Here is an 18,622-nt window from a genome sequence, read left to right on the forward strand (position 1 = left end):
AGGACAGGAAGACCATGGGAAGGAGAGGAGAGAGAGGAAGAGTAAGAGAAGTAAGGAAGCAGAGAGCCACCATGGGTGAGTGTGGAAAGAAGCACGTGGCGGGGAGGATGGAGGAAGCTGCCTGATGAAGAATGAGCAAGTCGAGAGGGGTGGAGCCAAGATGGCGACTAGCACACACAGTATCTGAGCTGTGGAAGAGCTAAATGTCTGAGTTGGTGAGTGGAAGGACCTCTAACCCAGGAAAACAATGGTGAGGATTTCTAAACAAAAGGGAACATCACACTAGGTGAAAACTTTGGTCTCGGGTCACCCGGGGACTTGTTTGGGGAAGGTGAGAAATGATCCTTTGATCTCCCAGGACTCCCCTCCTCCAGAACTCCCTCCTCCTCAGCACAGAGGCACAGTGGACTCATCTTTCTCAGTGCAGACCTAACAGCCTGGGGTCTATAGCTACTGAGGTGGAGCTCCAAGCCCTTTAGTGGCAAATGCCAGCAGTACCTGTCTCGGAGTCCCACATTCACTGGGAGGCTGCACCATCCTCCCAAGGCTCGAGTCTGCTAGACGCCATACTACCTCCGCAGGATCGCTATCACTGATGGTACAGGCCCGCCCATACCACACTGTCAGAGAATACGTTATATACTCACCAAAACCAGACAGAAACCCCATACAACCTAGGCACACGAGGCACTGGGCCTCCCAAGCTTGGAGAGCACAATGAAGAGACCCCAGGACTTCCCAGAAAGCATCTGGATTAGCAACCCAGTCTCTAGTTACAGTGGAGCTTCCTGGCAGCAGAGCAGCACTGAGCTGGAGGGGCACATCAGCCCTCCAGTTTAAGACTAACCAGGGCCAAATCAGAGAACAGAGGTCCTGGTTACCCTGACGTGACCACCTTGAAATCTCCAGCTGCAGCAAGACCTCATAGACTGGCAGTGACAGCAGCATGGAGCTGGCAGTGCATATCAAAGAAGCAGGGCCAAACCAGAGAGCAGAGAGCCTGGACACCCCGATCTCTGCTGAGTGACCTGCCTGTAAGTGAGTGCACCCTTGAGAATCTGCAGATCCCCAGATCCTGGGTCCTTCTAAAACAGAAACCAGGCATCGAACCCCCTCTCACCCATATACCCACTTTGGGAAACAGAGGGGCACTTGGGACATTGAAGTTCCTACTCTGTGGGTCTAATTGAGAGGTTAAAGCAATTAATGCCAGAAATTGCACTGTGATCATCACTAGCGCCTGCGACATATACAGTGCAGAGCCCCTCCCACACACTCAAGGGTTCAACATCAGCCATCACTCTGTCCCTCAACACATATGTCCACGCACACTTACACACACACACATACGAGCATGAAGGCAGGCACGCGCCTGCATTTGCGATCATCAGCCATCACTCTGTCCCTCGACACATATGTCCAAGCACACTTCCACACACAAACACTTCCACAGACACACACAGATACACACACACACACACACACACTCGAGCCCGCACTCACACACATGCCTGCATTTGCCCCGTTTGCGCCTGTGTACTTTTCTCCCACAGGTACAGCTAGTCCTCAGCACACACTGAGGACACAGGACCTCTCTCAGCTTCCTGAAGAACTCTCCAGACACCAGAGAGAGACAGTACCAGTCTAATCTGCAGAATCCAAAAACAAACATGGAAGGTTTCAGATAAACCAATGGCCAGGGGTAGGCGAAAGAACACTTCCAACATACATCAGGACATCATGACTTCACCAGCAAACCCCAAAATTGATGGATACTCTAATTCATCAGAAGCACAGGATAATGACTTTAAAGCCATGCTTACCCAATTATTCGAGGTCATAAGGAGGAAATGAACAAATCTTTCAAAGAGTTGGCCAGTCAAATGGAGGTAAAGAAAGAAGAAATAGAGAAAATCCTTAAAGAAACAGGGGCAAACATAGCCAAACAAATAGAGGCACAAGTAGAGACAAAATTAGTGGCATATAAAAATGAAATGAACAAAGAAATAGAGACCATTGTGGAGAGACAGGAATCCAAATTCAAACAGATGAAATGGTGCAAGTCATGAAAACAGAATTAGAATCAATAAAGAAAACACAAACTGAGAAAACCCTTGAGCTGGAGAACTTGGAGAAAAAATAAGGAACCACAAAAGTAAGCATCACCAACAAAATACAAGAGATGGAAGAGAGAATCTCTGGAGCTGAAGACACACTTGCAGAAATTGATACTTCTCTCAAAGAAAAAGTAAAATCAGAAAAGTTCCAATCACAAAATATCCAAGAAATCAAGGACGCTATGAAAAGACAAACTCTAAGAATAATAGGAACTGATGAAAAAGAAGACTCCAGGCTCCAAGGTCCAGAAAATATTTTCAAGAAAATCATAGAAGAAAATTTTCCCAACTTAAAGAAAGAGATGTCCATAAATATACAAGAGGCCTACAGAACACCAAATAGACTAGACCAGAAAAGAAACACATCATGTAACATCATAGTCAAAACACTAAATCTACAAAACAAAGAAAAGATATTAAAAGCAGCAAGGGAAAAAGGCAAAGTGACATATGAAGGTAGACCTACCAGAATCACACGGGACTTCTCATCAGAAACTATGAAAGCCAGAAGGGCCTGGGCAAGTATCATGGAGACACTAAGAGATCAAAAATGTCAACCCAGACTACTATACCCTCAAAGCTTTCAATCAACATAGATGGAGAAAACAAAATATTCCATCACAAAACTAAATTTATGCAATATCTACACAGCAAACCAGCCCTACAGAAGATACTAGAAGGAAAACTCCAATCCAACGAAAACAACTTCACCCAAGAAAACAGGGCATACCGATAATATCCCAACAAAAATGAAAAGAAAACAACCAATGAAACAGGGTAAGATCACCGACTCCATTACAAAAGGAACTAACATGCATTGGTCACTATTATCTATCAATATCAATGGACTCAACTCGCCAATAAAAAGACACAGGCTAACAGAATGGTTGCGGAAACAGGATCCAACATTCTCTTGCATCCAAGAAACACACCTCTGCAACAAAGATAAACACTACCTCAGAGTAAAGGGCTGGAAAAACGATTTTCAAGCAAATGGTACCAGAAAACAAGCTGGAGTAGCCATCCTAATATCTAATAAAATAGACTTTCATCCAAAGTTAATCAAAAAAGATAAGGAGGGCCACTATATTCTCATCAAAGGAAAAATCCACGAAGAGGACATCACAATCTTGAATATCTATGCCCCAAATACAAGATCACCTACATTCGTAAATGAAACATTATTAAAGCTTAAATCATACATTGATCCTAATACCTTAATAGTGGGGAGACTTCAACACCCCACACTCATCAAGGGACAGATCAACTAGACAGACACCAAATAGGGAAATAAGAGCACTCACAGAATCCCTAAATCAAATGGACCTAATAGATGTCTACAGATCATTGCACCCAAACTCAAAAGAGAACACCTTCTTTTCAGCACCACAGGGAACCTTCTCCAAAACAGACCGTATAGTGGGTCACAAAGCAAGCCTCAACAGATACAAAAATATTGAAAAAAATCACTTGTATACTATCTGACCACCATGGACTAAAGCTGGATATCAACAACAACAGAAACAACAAAAAGTCGACACACACATGGAAACTGAACAACTTACTACTCAATGAGAGCTGTGTTAAGGAAGAAATAAAGAAAGAAATTAAAGTCTTCCTAGAATTCAATGAAAATGAAGGCAGAACATACCCAAATTTATGGGACACATTGAAAGCAGTGCTCAGAGGAAAATTTATAGCACTAAGTGCCTGCAAGAAGAAATTCATAACATCACATACAAACAACTAAATGGCCCAACTGAAAACACAGGAAAAAAAAAAAAAAGATACACCCAAGAGGAGCAGACGGCTGGAAATAATCAAACTCAGGGCTGAAATCAATCAATTAGAAACAAATAAACTGTTCAAAGAATCAATGAAACAGGAAGCTAGTTCTTTGAGAAAATCAACAAGATAGACAAACCCTTAGCCAAACTACCTAAAAAGCAGAGAGAAACTATCTAAATCAGCAAAATTAGAAATGAAAATGGGGACATGACTACAGACACTGAGGAAATCCAAACAATTATTAGGTCATACTACAAAAGCCTATATGCCACAAAATTTGAAAATCTAAATGAATGGATAATTGTCTTGACAGATTCCATCTACGAAAATTAAGCCAATATCAGGTAGAAAGACTGAATAGCCCTATATCTCCCAAGGAAATTGAAGCAGTCATTAACAGTCTCACCTCCAAAAAAAGCCTTTGACCAGATGGCTTCAGCGCAAAATTCTACAAGACCTTCAAAGAAGTGCTAACACCACTTCTCCTCAAACTATTCCACAAAATAGAAACAGAAGGAACACTACAAACTCATCCTATGAAGCCACAGTCACCTTGATACCTAAACCACACAAAGATCCAACAGAAAAAGAGAACTTCAGACCTATCTCTCTTATGAACATTGATGCAAAAATACTCAATAAAATACTTGCAAACCAAATCCAAGAACACATCAAAGATATCATCCACCATGACCAAGTAGGTTTCATCACAGGCATGCTAGGGTGGTTCAACATACAGAAATCCATCAATGTAATCCACCACACAAATAAACTGAAGGAGAAAAACCACATGATCATCTCCCTAGATTCCGAAAAAGCATTTGGCAAAGTACCACACCCATTCATGTTTAAAGTCTTGGAGAGATCAGGGATACAAGGCACATACCTAAAGATAGTAAAAGCAATATACAGCAAGCCTATAGCCAACATCAAACTCAATGGAGAGAAACTTAAGTCAATCCCACTGAAATCAGGGACAAGACAAGGCTGCCCATGGTCTCCATATCTCTTCAACATAGTACTTGAAGTACTAGCCAGAGCAATAAGACAACTAAAGGAGATCAAGGGGATACAAATCGGAAAGGAAGAGGTCAAAGTGTCACTATTTGCAGATGATATGATAGTATACATGAGCGACCCCAAAAATTCAACCAGAGAATCCTTCAGCTGATAAACACCTTCAGCAAAGTGGCAGGATACAAAATCAACTCAAAAAAATCAGAAGCCCTCCTGTATACCAAAGACAAAAAAGGCTGAGAAAGAAACTAGGGAAACAATACCCTTCACAATAGCCACTTATAACATAAAGTACCTTGGTGTGACTCTAACCAAGCAAGTGAACGACCTGTTTGAGAAAAACTTCAAGTCTCTGAAGAAAGAAATCGAAGAAGATATCAGAAGATGGAAAGATCCCCCGTGCTCATGGATTGGTAGGATTAACATTGTGAAAATGGCCATACTGCCGAAAGCAATCTACAGATTCAATGCAATTCCCATCAAAAACCAACTTAATTCTTTACAGACCTTGAAAAAAAGATTGTCAGCTTCATATGGAAAAACAAAAAACCCAGAATCTCCAAAATGATCCTGTACAACAACAGATCATCTGGAGGTATTTCCAACCCTGATCTCAAGCTGTACTACAGGGCAACAGTAATAAAAACTGCATGGTATTGGCATAGAAACAGATAGGAGTTTCGATGGAACCACATAGAAGACCCAAAAATAAACCCACACACCTATGAATACTCGATACTTGACAAAGAAGCAAAATCCATTCAATGGAGAAAAGACAGCATCTTCAACAAATGGTGCTAGAACAACAGGATGTCTACATGCAGAAAAATGAAAATAGATCCATATTTATCACCCTGCACAAAACTAAAGTTGAAGTGGATCAAGGACCTCAACATAAAACCAGATACTCTAAATCAGTTGGGAAAAAAGTGGGGAACTGCCTAGAACTCATTGTGGCAGGAGAAAACTTCCTGAACAGAACACAAACAGCACAGGCTCTAAGAGCAACAATCAATAAATGGGACCTCATGAAACTGAAAAGCTTCTGTAAAACAAAAGACACTGTCATCAAAACAAAACGACTGCCTACAGATTGGGAAAGAATCTTCACCAACCCTTTATCTGACAGAGGGCTAATATCCAGTATATATAAAGAACTAAAGAAGCAGAAAAGCAATAAACCAAGTAATCCAATTAAAAAATGGGGAACGGAGCTAAACAGAGAATTCTTGAAAGAGGAACATCGAATGGCAGAGAAACACTTAAAGAAATGCTCAACATCATTAGCCATTAGGGAAATGCAAATCGAAACGACCCTGAGATTTCACCTTACACCCATCAGAATGGCCGAGATGAAAAACTCAAGTGACAACCAAGGACCATCTATGGATATAACCTACAACTTCTGCTCGGATGTGAACAGTGGTAGCTCAATAACCAAGTAGTATTCCAAAGTAAGGGGAACAAGGACTATTTCTAACAGGATCTCAAGGGCAGGTTCTTTGACTACACCCCCCAGGGGAGGAGCAGTCCTGTTAGGCCACAGAGGAGGACTTTTCAGCCAGCCTTGAAGATACCTGATAAAACAGGGTCAAATGAAAGGGGAGGACGTCCTCCCCTATCAGTGGACTTGGAAAGGAGCAGGGAGGAGACCAGGGAGGGAGTTGGGGAGGGGGAAGGAATGAGGGAGCAGGATACAGCTGGGACACAGAGTTAGCAAATTGTAACTAAAAATAAAAATTAAAATTAAAAAAAAGTGCTATACAGTTCCGCTCATTGATAAGTACACAGAGCACCCTAATCTGTGAAGTGTAACAGGTGTCCCCTGCTGACACCAAGCAGAAATGCACATGAAGACATTTGCCTCAAATACCTACAGATGTAACCCACATTTCAAAAGAAGCAGTTTAACAAAGCAGGAATCATTTTTTCACTTCTGTGGAGGAGCATGAGCACGAGGCCGGGATTCACCATCTGTCAGCAAGCATCTGTCAGTTGGCTCCTTAAGTGAACTTATCTTTTTCTCACTAGTTAAGCATGTGCTGTCCTCCCCACCAAGGATTGTAAGAAGCCAGCAATTCGTTTCTCAGTGCCAATGAACAGCAAGGGGCTGACAATGGCATAGCCATTGGAGACCATCATGTGGATTGTGTGGTGGACTGGGTCATTATCCTGAATCAGTCTGGAGGCAGATATGATGCAGTCCATACAGTACATCAGGACAAAGAAGTTCATGAGCAGCAGGATCATACAGGTGGCCCTTTGCACTGGGGACGCTTTTGCAGAAAGGCTGGTTCTGTGAAGGCCCTGAGCCTGCTTCTTGTGTCTGCATAAGAGAGCCACCATGTACCCACTAGAGAGGGCCATGAGACCTAGAAAGGACACATCTCGAAATATCCTCAGTATGGAAAATAAGTGTCTGCTGCTATACCCCATAGGTAAAATAATGCAAGATTCTGTGACAAATATGAGACCATGTGAGGTGACATTGTACTCAGCAACATAGGAGAAGGAGAAGTGAGCACCACAGGACATGTAGAAGGCCCACAGCACAGGACGGGGGCACAGGCTCTGCTGTGGGGATTTAGGTTTGAACTTTGCCAGACAGGAGGTTCTGGGGCTGAGGATGATGGCCTGAAGGATGCTCAGCAGGCAGGTGGCACAAAGAGAGAGGCCTCTCAAAAGCCTGTGCAAGTGGACAAGGGAGTTACACTTGATGTCATTCCACATATTCTGAGATCCAAGAATGTCAGCAGTTGCAAATCCAATGACTGTTAGCATCCCAAGGTGGATGAGGGCCAAGATACTGATGAGTGGGTCAATGATCCGGAGCCTGCTTTCAAGAAGGAACTCAAAAAGGTGGAAGAGGAAGAGGATAATGTTGAAGGAGATCCCAATGCCTACCTCAGAGAAAAATGTATAATGTGTCAACAACTCCATAAAGGGTCTTGATTCTTCTCATTGTATGAGACAAGGAACTAAAGTAAACATCTGAGAAGAAAGGCAAGAGAAATTATTCATCACAAACAGTAACAGCAACATTGGTACCAAACACTATTGCCTTTAGGAATATTGGTGGACCCAGCCCAATACAGCCTCAGTACTCAAGTTTTCCTGAGGTCCAAACCCCCTCATTGTCAGTCATGCCTGGATTGTGTACCTATAGATGGGCTCCCTTGCTGCTTCAAGTTTCCTGTGCATTAAAATGATCATGTATTATAGCAATGATTCCCCACCACTGCCTCATTTTGAGGTTTTCAGGGGCATTGACTGGTTCTTGTTTTGTCATCTTATCAGGTATAGAAAAAGCTTCAAAAGTTTTGATAATTTTCCCATTCTGTTTCCGTTGCTGCACTAAAACACCATAACCAAAACTGGCTTAGAGGAGGACAGGGTTTATTTGGCTTAACTCTCAGGTCATAGTCCACAGTTCATGAGAGGTGAAGTCAGGAGCAGAAAGCAGATAGTAAAGTCACAGCCACAGCAAGAGCAGAGAGAGGAGCCTGAAGCCACGGCTTGGAAGTTAAGAGCTCTGGCTAGTCTGACAGAGCCATTGAGTTCAGTTCCAGCACCTAAATCAACTGGCTCACATCAACCTGTCACTGCAGCGACAGGGCATGAATGACCTCATCTGGCCTCTAGGGCACCTGTGCTCATTCCCATACTATGCAAACAAGTAATTAAAAATAAAATTAAATAAATCTTGAGTTAATTTATATTAGAAATGCTGATGAAGAGGTTAGATAGAGTATTTCCTGTAAAATACATGTTTGGCCCAGAGAGACGGCTCAGTGATAAGCACACATTTAGAATACATGTTTACATGCCAAATTCTGCCCTCTGTGAGCACTGCACATGCAAACAACACACTGATATACACACAGACATAACACACACACACACTTCAAATAAGTAAATACAAAACAAATCAAGGTGCCTGTTTATATTTTCTTTCACCTTTCTTAAACAGGAAGACAAGGTGTTGTAATTTTTCCTGTCATGTATGGAAAAGGAATTTCATCAGAAAGTTAAGGTGTGTAAGGTGCTTGCTTTCTGTAGCTTATTCTGTGTCCATGTACTTAAGGATCCATAAGTTCCCCAGAGAAGAGGGATGTGTTTAGCACCTATGAACAAGTTATGCTATTTAAAGTTTCAGAACTGAGGTAGACAATTGTAAAAATCTCAACAAGTGGACTCCTCTTCCATTTTACTTGGCATAGATTTGTACTTAGATGAGGGGTACAGTATCTTAGTTCAGCACATCTGTGTGTCCTGCTCTGACCAAGTCAGGATAATTTCCACCTTTTCACATACTGTCATTTCTCTGTGTTTGACACCTTCAGGTCTTTGTGTTCCTTTGGATCATGCAAGCACTTGGTGTGGACAACAGCTATGCTGCAGTGCTCTAAGGCATGAGCACCATGACCTCACACAGCCTCTGCTCTGTACCTACCGTTCAGTCCTGTTCCACCGTCTCTTTCTGGCCTTGACTGACCATTCTTCTTGCTATTTTGTGTAATCAGCTTTGTCAGCTTCCATACTGACTGAGAACAGACAGTTTGCTCCCATCAAAAGCTCAGCAAAGATGTCAATCATAGACATTTATCTGTTTCAGTCTTTAATGGGTCACGGTTGATCGCTAGAACCCAGCACAACCTTTGTGACATGCATGGATTTTAGTACATTTGTTTAATAAAAGGTAAAATGCATATTGATAATATATTGATTGTATATATTATACACTGGTAATATCATGAGAGTAACCTCCGATCTGGCTCCCTGCTCTTTTATCTCATTTTAAACACACAAGATATACAGGCACAGCAATATAAACCTCATATTTTCCCAGACATTAATTACTTGTGAATAAAAGGTGTGGGTGCTGTCATTTTCAGTGTGGTTTGGCTAACTGCCCTCATAGACAGTAAGGGACAAGTTTGCTTGGGTGCTGTGGGCTTATAATAATGAATATGATTTGTGAGTTTATTTTATAATTACTTTAAAACCACTGCAAAGTTTTCTCTACAGGTTAAATTCACAGATACAACAAAGGAAATATTAGCCCTTTTATCCAGAGTACAGTTTAGAAACACTCTGATGGCATCCTAGGTACCAATTCACCTTCCTCAGGGCAGTACCAGGAAGAGCCTACAAAAAAATATCCTGTTAGTCATCTTCCACAAATGACTAAACCAGCAATCACATCCCTCAGGCAAACATGGCTCAAGTATGTAAATATTATGATACATTAAAAGAAAGACATATAATGACTTCTGAGCCAATGCACCACTTTTTTCTTTAAAAAATACTTTAAAATGGTTCATTTTTACTTTATGTGTAAGTGCAGTTTGCCTCCTGAATTGCTGAAGTGGTCCTTGCCTAGCCACTGTATCCTGCACCAACACTACATTTTACATGTCGAGAAATTCCACTCTTTCTGCCTCTGCTGTTCTGAAGAAAGGAAGGGAGATCGTGGGGACAGAACATGAAATGTCACATCTAACTAACCCGCATCTGGGAATTTTGTGCACTGGGATGGAGGGGTGGGGCTCTGCATGCAGATTAGAAAGCATGCCCAATATAGAGAAAGAAGCAGCAAGGAGAAATCTGCACTTTATTGATGAGAGTCAGCAGCGAGGGCTGGACCTCAGAGCAAAGTGGTGCTAAAAGTCCCATCACACAGGGATCAAAGAGCAGTCTCTTCAGTTCCACAGAGTGGCATCCTATGATAAGCTAAGTCCTTCACCATCCTGTGGGACATAGAACCTCACATGGCCCCAAACTAGGGACACATTTCATAGACAGTGGACTTGATGCAGTGGTCAGGACAGAAGCAGAGAGCAGAAAGCCCTAACAGACCCTACTCCAAGTTTGGTCACTTATGACCTTTCTGTTGCGCAGAATCCAGGGTGAAGGCTGGAGGGCAGGATGTCTGTCTTTTCCTCTGCAGCACAGGTTCAAACATATCTGTTTCTGACAAAATGGTGTATAGTGTAGTTTTTCCACACTTATACCTCATGTCCAGACTCATGCCCACAAAGAACTGTGTTTTCCCATGATCGTGTTGCCTGATAGCAGCATGTCACACCATCAGCACCTAAGGTGAAGCAAAACTGGACAAAAGGCCTGAGGGGTGTGGCTGCACTGCATGCGGTTGGGGTTGGACTGCAGTTAAATGGAGAACCTGTCCATCCTATGGTACTCTTCTGCTTGGGAAATTAGGGACCCTGGGGAGACATGGCTGGCACCACAGTGAAGGCAAGACAGCCACCAGCCAGGTGTAGACGCTACATGCAGAGATACTGTGGAGGGGCTGCAGTCCAGGATGCTATGAGCCAACATCTTGGAGGGTCCAATTAAGGACCAGCAGCTAGCTCCAAAGACAGGTAAGAAGTGTCCACTGCATTTGTACATGGATAGGATTGTGACGTTCAGCTTAGGGTCACACCCACAGTTACAATATTCATAATAACCACTGTTAAAAATCTCTCTGAAGAAGTCAGTAGAAAGAAAATACTCTTTAAACATAGAGAAATAAGAAGACCTACAGGAGTGCCCCACAGACTCCAGCTGTAGACACTGGTTCCTGCCACAGCCCAACCTGCCTCCCCCACCACCCAGTGACTCCTCCTGAGCAGCTGTGACCCCCCTCCCAGTGTTCTCATTGCCGCAAGGACAAGGGAAGTAGGTCAGTTCCTGTCCATCTCTTCACATAGGTTCTTCAAAAGATGAGGTTTGGGGAAAACCAAGTAGAGGCAACAGGACAGGGTGGGGCTCAATTGTCCAAAAGTTTCCTGGAACTATGAGATAGTTGGGCATTTCTATTATGAAAAAGGAATGTGTATGCAATGGCTGGTACCCAGAAAGGAATAACGGACACAGGTATCATTTCCATTAGGACCATCTTCACTGTGTAGTTGACAGTCATTGTCCTGGCTACCTCATCATCACAGCCACTCAGGTGACCATTCCAACAAGCAGAGCAAGGTGAAGGGATGACATAAAATTAAACAGGGAATGCAAATGCTCCTAAGAAAATTCTAGTAGGTAAAAGTCAATGAGGAGCTGACTGTTAGACAAGGTTTGAACATACAGCCCATTGCCTTTCCTAAGGCTTTTAGTGTCTCTAAGTAGTCACACTACAGAAGACAGTGTACCAACAATGACCCTTTTATAGTACATAAACGACAGAAATAAAATTAAGTGTATTTGCTTACATCAATATTAAAACCTCACCTCCTCACAAGATGCGCACAAATGAGCAATTCTGAAAACCTCTAGAAGTTATACCAAACAACTTATGGTCCATAAAGTAAAATTGCTAATTTACTTCAGAAAAGTAAATAGGAGTTAAAATTAGCTGACATCCTATAAAGGTTATAATTTTAGGACCTTAAGCAATTGAACATCCTGGGAAGGAAACGTGTCAGAGCTCAGGTCTCCTCCACAGATTTGAGAACCTCCCTTCCTCCCAGGGCTCCTCTTCCCACAGCCTGCCTGAGTCCAAGCCACCTCCTGACTGTGCACTTGAGTGCAGAGCACTTACCCAGATGGACTCTGTGCAGAGGAGATCTTGCACAGCTTCAGAGAAGGGGTTTTTAATGCACCTCTGCAGCCTGTAGTTGTAGCCACTATAACTGAGAAGTTCCTGCTGGACAGCATGGAGATCTGGCCTCCCAGGGGAGCATCTTCCCCATGGAGCTGACTCTACTGTCTTGAACAGCAGCTGTCTGGGGAGAGCAGAGCACAGACTTTTCTCCAAGTTTCCTTGCCACATCTGCTTGACAGATCAAGTCACAATGTCGTCAATCCACTCTTGCTAATTTCCCCTCAGACCAAATGAGTCCAAACTAACCTTCTACTCGCAATTCCTGTGCTGTATCCAGAGAGTACTGGAGACTTAAGGAACTAAGCAATTATTAAAAACAAAATAAAACAAAAGAAAAACAAAACAAAAAAACCAAAGACTGCCTGGGGTTGTAGCACAGTGGTAGAGTACTTGTGTGCCAAGTGCGAGGCTCTGGGTTATGTCCCATTACCACATCATGAGTAAGTAAGTAAATTAATAAAGAAATGAGCCATATAGGCTTAAAAACCTCCCAAAGACTATAACATCTATTGTCTAAGATTCCACACAAGTTACCCAGTGGGAGTGGAACCCTCAGAGGAAAGGAACGGCACCCATTATCAGATACCCAACTCATGCCAAGGGGGGGAGTCCAAATGCTGCCACAGTGGCTCCATGAACATGTTAATGTGCAAACAACAGAGCTCAGCTGGTTGGGAAAAGCCAACACCTCTTCCCCAAGGGTGCTGGCTTCTGTCCTACTCTCTGGAACAGGCCATTTGCCATCCAGTTGCCATCCAGGTTCCTGAAAGACTTCTGGGGCTGGTGTGGCAGAGGAGGTGGCCTTTGTCTCCCTGCTTTATGAAGCCATTGTTCTCTGGAGGAGAGGGAGAGAGATACCAGCACACATTCCAGGCCAACCTCGAACCTGCTGTGTGACCCTGGGGAGCTGAGTCCACCTTCCTGAATGTTCATTTCTCTGAGATCTTAAAAATAGATGCTTATTTTTGAGTGTTTTGCAGGTGTGTATGTAAGTGCACTGCGTGCTTGATCCTTTTGAACTGGAGATACAGACTTTTTGAGAGCCTTAGGTGGGTGCTGGGAACCAAACTGGGGTCTCCCCCAAAGAGCAACCAATGCTCTTAACTGCTGAGATTCACCTCCAACTCTTGTTATAAAAAATCTTTTATTGTTAAATATTCAATGTGCATTGTCTTTTGTGTTCATATAAATCCTAGAATGTATTTCCTACTTCTGTGAAGAGTGACTTTGTAATTTTGACGGAGATTGCATCCAACTGTGGACTGCTTTTGATAGTACAGTCATTTACACAATATTAAACCTATCTGTTCGGGAGCATGAAGGAGGGTACTTGCTTTATTCTAGCGTTTTCTTTATTCAGTGTTTAAACATTTTTTCTTTAAGTAAGTTTCAACTCCTTGTTAGGGTATACTCTGAAGATGGTTACTTTTTAATTTTTTTCATTTACTTGAGGTTCCTTTGAATGGGACTGTTTCTTTCTCAACAGGTTTGTTATCACTACACAGAAAATACACACACACACACACACACACTTGTATATCCTGCTACTTTGTGTAGCTTTGTGTCACCAAAAATTTCCTTTAGGTTCTTATGGACATTGAGGATCATGTTAGCTGCAAATAGATTGACTTCCCCATTTGTATTTCCGTTATCTCATTGTTATGTCTTAGGCCTATAGCAGAGACTTGAAAAAATTGTATTAGGTAAGAGTGGAGAAAGTTGCACCCTTTTCTCGCTCTTGATTTTTTAGTGGAAATGCTTGAGTTTCCCCAATTTGAGATAACATTGATTATAAGGTTGTCAAATACAGACATTATTAGATGGAAGTGTGCTCATCTTTCTCTGTCTCTAACAAAAAGTTGTTAGACTTTCACCAAGGCCTTTTCTGCACCTATTGACATGATCCCATGGCTTCTCTTTTTGTGATCTCTTTCTTTTGGGGGCTTCTATCTCTATCCATTAACTAAAATGTCCTGGAAAGTAGGTCTCAGACATTGTCATCTCATAGAAACTAGGATATATCCACTAGTCCAGGGCACTTGTTAATGGCCAGAGGTCCAGAGTAAGTCAGGATGGATGTTAAGCCTCGAACTGATCCCCACTGATGGAACTGAGAAGATTGCTGGCCTCAGAGAGCCTTTGTTACTGTTTTGTCAAACTGGGAGGGAAGTGCTTACTTCTCAGGGTGTTGGGGAATTGAGCAACTAGTAGACAGTAGGTGTTTAATACTTCCTAAGTGCTTTCTAAGAAAGCCAGGGTAGACTTCTTGTATTCTCACCAGAGGACAGCCTGCAGGAAAGCTCTTTTGCCTGGCCCATGGTGGACACCTCAGACAGACGTCTGTCAGTAAGTGTGGATGTTGTCACCGTAGACAAAGATGGAAGGAGCCAACACCAGCTGTTCCTGCTCTCTGCTTTTGACTCAGGATAAAACTTACATTTTCCATCATTCTCTATAAAAAAAAAGATAGCTCTTGTCCTTGAGAGCTCTGTGGAAGCCAACATTTGGTTTACACAACTCCCCTTGACCTTCTCTTGCAGAGCTGAATCAAGTAAGATTTTGAAATGGGGACAGGATTCTGGCCCATGGTGACCTGGTGAGTACCATAGGACCACCCTGCCCAACTGAGGGATTATTCCTCCAGGGCCAAGAAAATCTCTGTTTTAGTTCCTCCCCCTAACCTTCTCCCAGAACCCAACTAAAGATCACCAGGATTTGACTTTCCTCACTGCCCTCTTTTCTTGCTTTTTGTGCTTAGGCTGTGGAAAAGAATCTAAACCCAAAAGACCAGCAACTTGTTTCACTAATTCCCTCCTTAGAGCTCAGAGCCTTGTTGGATAGAGGCACCACAGACTGCTGAGCCCTCTTCTGAGCCATGTCCAGGCTCTGGCCTCCTCAGAAGGCTCCTCGGCAGAAAGTATGTTCCATAGTTATCAGTGTTGAAGCTCAAGATCCCTGGACATCCCTGCCTCTTCTGTGCTTTGTCTCTAGATCCACAAGTGCTGTCCAAAATGACAATAGTAAGAGAAGGAACAAGACAGAGCTTGGCATTGTCTGCTCCTTGGCAGAGCCTAGGAGACCTGAATTTGTCATGGTGCAGAAATAAGCATTTGAATTACACAATGAACTTATACATAAAGGAGGTCAGGCCAGAAACCCAGGGTAGGAACATTGAGGCAAGAACTGAAGGGTAGGCTACAGAAAAACACTGCCTGAAAACTGCAATTGCTCCTGCTTGCTTGCTCTCCATACCACCTGCCCAAGGATGGCACCATCCACACTGAGTGGAACCTACCACATCAATCATAAATTAAGGAAATATCCTGCATTTTTGCACACAATAGAGTCTTATGGAAGATTGAGGTTCTTTCTTCTCAGATGACCCTAGCTTGTGTCACCTTGATAAAAATTCAGTAGCAGAACAGTGCAGCCCACTTCCATATACTATGTGAGAGGACCTTGCAGCATGCTTTGAAGGGACCAAAGAAAATCTCCTAGTTAGCTTCAGTAGTCAACTTGATACAGTGACCTGAGGGAGTCTAAATAAGAGAAGTTGTTGTTTTAAAAAACAAAACAAAATCCCAATTGTTTGAGTTTGCCAATAAAGACTCAGGAAACAGATGTTGGGGTGAAAACCTGCCAGTTCAGAAAAGCAGCTCAACTTACTTCAACAAAGTCCCAGAAGGGTACAATTCTTGATGGATGTTGATTTCAAATGGATGGCCATGCTCACTGTGAACAGTGCCGTCCCTGCCTAGTGGTCCCAGGTGGTACAAAAGTAGGTTGAGCAGGCTCTAAGGAGCAAGCTGGTGAGCAACACTACTCCATGGCCTCTCCATCAGTTCCTGCCTCCAGGTCCCTGTCTTGAGTTCTCTCCTAGCTTCCCTGGCTGGGGAACTACAGGCTATGTGGTGAAATAATCCCTCCTCTCCCCACAGCAACAGAAACCCTGAGAAGACAGAAAGTGGTACTATGTGGTGAGGTATGACGATGACAGACCTGACCTTAGCTTTTTGGAGAACTGTAGAAAAGTTTTGATACGTTGGGCTGTAAAATACATAGAGTGCTGATACTCCAGAGGATTATATGGTGTGATATTAGAATGTATGGCTGAGAGCAGAGCAGATGATGGAAGCTTGCTTTATGCAGTTCCATAGGGAAGTTTGAGAGTCCCTTAAAGATTCTATGAGGGTCACTCATATTGTGAATTAAGAAAAACTAAAATGTTTGGTCCTTGTCGAGCTCCTGTCCTCTCTAGTCATACTAACTGCCCCTTCTTTCAAATGATTCCCTGCACTCTGCCCAAGGTTTGGTTATGAGTCTCAGCATCTGCTTTGATACACTGCTAGGCAGAGTCTTTCAGAGACACTGTGTGGTAGGCTCCTGTCCTGGGCACAGAGGTCTATTCTGAGACTGTTTCTCCAACTAAAGACCATGCATGGATATAACCTAGAACCCCTGCTTGGATGTAGCCCATGGCAGCTCATTATCCAAGTGAATACCCTAGTAAGGGGAACATGGATTGTCTCTTGCACGACTTCAATGGCTGGCTCTTTGACCTTCCTTCCTCCCCTGAGGGAGGAGCAGCATTGCTAGGCCACAGAGAAGGACATTTCAGCCAATCCTAAAGAAATCTGATAAGCTAGGGTCAGATGGAAAGGAGGGAAGATTTCCCTTGTCAGTGGACTTAGAGAGGGGCAGGGAGGAGGTAAGGGAGGGAGGGTGGGATTGGAAGGAAATGAGGGAGGGGGCTACAGCTGGGATACAAACTAAATAAACTGTAAGTAATATAAAAATATAAAAGTTTAATTAAAATAAAGAACCACTAAAATGAAACCTTTGACTTGGTGAAACAATTAAAACCCTCTGAAGTATTTTCTCAGCTTCAGCACACAGACACTGTGGTCTAAATACTGTTGAGGCTGCATCACATGCTAGTAGCCTAACTTGGTAGCTCAGGAGTCTCTGAGGTGTTGAAGGCCAACTTGGTCTAGGGAGGGAGTTCAGGACAGCCAAGAATACACAGATGAACCTTGTGTCAAACAAACAAACAAATACACAAAGAGGTTCTCAGGAGGTACTGGTTCTGAAACATGCAGGGATCATGGAGTGAAGCTGTGAATTGGCTCCATAAAACTGTGTTAGAGTCCCTGAAGACAGCCAAGAGGACACTGATGAAGCATCGGCCCCTTTGCTGTGCAGTGCCAAGCCATTTGGAGATGTCAGTATCACATTCCAGCAGCAGCTGCTGTGGGGTGAGCCAGTTTGAACCTAGGAGACAGCTGTGTGGAAGGTTTTGTCAGCACTTTGGAGGAGCTCAGATCATTGGTGAGTCCAAGAAGCCTAGTACTGAGAGTTATGATTTTAGACTTTGTTGAACTTGATTGTGACTGTGCCCTGGTTCTTTCCTTTTAAATAAGAAAATAATTATTTATTGTTATTTCACAGGAGCCCACAAAGTCTCTTGACTTTGAACTTTTAAAGGGATTTTGGAGACTTCAGGAAGTTTGGAGTTCTAGAGAGACCTTGGGTTTTTAAGAGAGACTTTGAAAATGTTAGAGAAACTAGAGGTTTTAGAGAGTTGCATTTTGTAGAATCTTTGAATGTGGAAAGTGACTTAAGAGATTGAAGTTTAAAAATAAAAAAAACTGAAGTTTTATATTGCAATGTTGACATTAGTTTAATATCTTGGGAACAACAAAATTGAGATACAACGTTATAGTGTAACAGAGATGTGTTTAGTGTCAGGTAGATAGGGGGTCAACTGTGGCAGCTCTTTTTGTCTTTTGATTGTTAAATCAACACAAGCTAGACTCATTTGGGAAGGGAACCTCAGCTGAGAAAATGACCCCACTAGGTTGGCCTATGGGCAAGTGTGTGATGCATTTTCTTGATTGATGATCAGTGAGAGAGGGCCCACATCACTGTGCCTGTGGACTCTGGGCTCAGGGTTCTGGATACTAGAGAACACATACTGAGAAAACCATGAGACCCAAGCTAGTAAGCAGCATCCTTCTGTGACACATACCTCAGTTCTTGCCCCAGGTTCCTGCCTCAAGTCCCTCCCCAGCTTCCCTGCACAAGGGATTAT

General features: G+C 43.0%; 1 pseudogene; it reads right to left on the bottom strand.

The window, feature by feature from the left end:
* Window positions 1-6,953: 6,953 nt before the first annotated feature.
* Window positions 6,954-7,884, bottom strand: LOC132653967 (vomeronasal type-1 receptor 90-like; annotated as a pseudogene).
* Window positions 7,885-18,622: the final 10,738 nt, after the last annotated feature.

Source organism: Meriones unguiculatus, chromosome 5 (assembly GCF_030254825.1).
Source record: "Meriones unguiculatus strain TT.TT164.6M chromosome 5, Bangor_MerUng_6.1, whole genome shotgun sequence".
NCBI classification, from domain to species: Eukaryota; Metazoa; Chordata; class Mammalia; order Rodentia; family Muridae; genus Meriones; species Meriones unguiculatus.